The sequence below is a fragment of the Amphimedon queenslandica genome, unplaced genomic scaffold (assembly GCF_000090795.2).
Source record: "Amphimedon queenslandica unplaced genomic scaffold, v1.1 AMPQUscaffold_10610, whole genome shotgun sequence".
In the NCBI taxonomy this organism is placed as follows: domain Eukaryota; kingdom Metazoa; phylum Porifera; class Demospongiae; order Haplosclerida; family Niphatidae; genus Amphimedon; species Amphimedon queenslandica.
In genome coordinates this window covers 1-2,225 of record NW_003549134.1, presented here as the reverse complement: position 1 = coordinate 2,225, position 2,225 = coordinate 1, and the positions used below count along the sequence as shown (strand labels likewise).

Below are 2,225 nucleotides of genomic sequence, written 5' to 3'. Positions count from 1 at the left end.
GAGGAGTAAAATAAGTGAGAGAGTAAGAGAGACAAAGAATGAATGAAAGAGATACAAAGAGAAGAGAATAGTGCCCTCACTTTTAGATGCCATTCTTGCAAAATACAAGCCCCACAACATAAGACCACACCCATTTATCCAAAATTCATAAAATGAGTTCCAGTCGTGGTGCTAGTAGAAAATCTCCTACTGGTTCTACTAGACTCAAACCAAATCCAACTTCTTCAATTCTCCTAGTCAAAGTGATGGAGTAGGTAAGGAGGGGACTGTACCAGAATCCTTATTGAAACAAGCTCGTAAAACCGGTTCACTGAACCTGTCAAACAGGTAGGAGGCTGTGTGAGACTTGTAACATGTTTTTTAATTTACCAAAAATGACATGAATGAATTTTTTGATTTTCATTTTTATGACGCATTAATGAACATGTGTATGTATGAAAGTTAGTGGGTGAATGTGTATAATTACAGGGGCATTAGTGTTATTCCTCCTAAATTGTGGAGACTCAATATTGATCCTCCTGATGGTAGTACTGCTTCATTTGATGTTGATGAGAGATGGTGGGACCAGGTCGAACTGACTAGACTGGATCTATCATCTAACGAAATCAAAGAAATATCTGAAGATATTGAAAACTTTAATTCATTGTCAGCGGTTGAGGTGAGAATGAAAATATAAGATTTTAAATATCATTATAATGCATGTTTATTGTACATGCATGTATGAATTAAATTGTAATAGCATGGTATACTGCATGGTTTGAGAGAACTCCCTTGAATGTTGTACATTTGTTTATAGTTTAGTTTGTTGTTTATTTTTGTATAAAGACTCATAATAATTATGTTTACATGTTGTGTGTTATTTTTATTATAGGTCCAGTACAATGAGTTAACATGTCTACCTAATAATGTGATCAAACTGGATAAACTATCTAAAATATTTGCAAGGTAAAAATTGTATCCACTTTCTACGTATATCTCTCTCCATGCATACATGTACTTATTTATTGAGTATTAAATTTTATAAATTGACAAAAAAATAGATTTAATTTTTTCCTTTTGCTCACAAGCTAGTTTATATATTAAACAATTTTTTGCTAATTTTTATTTGAGGCTACAAAAAGTTTAGTGACACAAATAAACTTTCTGACATGCAGTATCCATCACTTGTTCTGTTTTGTATTTAGTTCATTCTTTGTTTCCTTTATCTCTCCCTCAGTTATAATAAACTACAGTGTTTACCAGTAGACATTGGCCAATTGACTAACTTACAGTCTCTCAATATATCACACAATTCACTAACTGTTCTACCACACTCAATCACTAGTCTCTCCCACCTAGAGGAACTGGTACAACACACACACACACACCACATAACTTACATTAGGCCACTGCAGGGTTTCCTTTACTTTAGGGTTTCCCACAAAGCATGCTAAGTGAGCTAAACAGCATGAGCTTCATGAGCTGACAAGCACTACAATACAGTACATGGCATTTGGAGCAACTTTAAAAATTCATAAAAAATCTAAACTTGATCGGAGTCAATCCACTGATTATGCCAATTAAAATCCTGTGGGACGCCCTGAGTACATACATGTAGTACATATACATGTACATGTACCCATTAGCTTACTTCATGAGTCCTCACTATAATGAATAATATAATAGAAATTAACTACGCCCACTCAAATCTAATGGTAATGGCCCCTGTCATGAGACTTGTTTGTTGTGTTTAGGATGTAAGTGGTAATTCCTTGGAGGCATTACCTGACGGTTTTGAGAGGTCAACAGTTTTGAGAGCTTTTAATTTATCGGAGAATAGATTGAGCGAGATACCACCTAACCTTGGAGAAATGAGGAGTGAGTACATGTACATGTAAATCAGTTTCAAGTAGTCACTGTATCACAATTCATTGATTTAACAAGAAGTACCATATGTGTGGTAATTTCTGTTGTTATTTATGCTCACCTTATAATGTAAATCCTTACAATTTAAACCACCTCTATTGCCATTCTATTGTATATAGACTATGGCCAGAATATGAAAATTAGCTTGCACAAATATTAATTTTTGAGCACATTTCATCAAAAACACAAAATTTTAAACACTTCAAAATTTGAACGTATACCGTATATGTTCATGTAGTATATGTTTTAATTATCTTTATTTTTAGATTTGACTAAATTATCACTATTTGAAAACAAGTTAAAAGCATTACCACCTCGTA

General features: G+C 33.5%; 2 long non-coding RNA genes across 2 annotated transcripts; both read left to right on the top strand.

Moving 5' to 3' along the window:
• The first annotated feature begins 150 nt into the window (after nucleotides 1-150).
• LOC109590016 (uncharacterized) lies at nucleotides 151-614 on the top strand. The gene is made up of 2 exons (XR_002189058.1): nucleotides 151-327; nucleotides 469-614. It is a non-coding gene; the product is annotated as an uncharacterized LOC109590016 (long non-coding RNA).
• A 256-nt stretch (nucleotides 615-870) lies between these two features.
• On the top strand, nucleotides 871-2,222 carry LOC105315372 (uncharacterized). Its single transcript, XR_002189059.1, has 4 exons — nucleotides 871-945; nucleotides 1,217-1,346; nucleotides 1,734-1,857; nucleotides 2,172-2,222. It is a non-coding gene; the product is annotated as an uncharacterized LOC105315372 (long non-coding RNA).
• The last annotated feature ends 3 nt before the right edge of the window (nucleotides 2,223-2,225 follow it).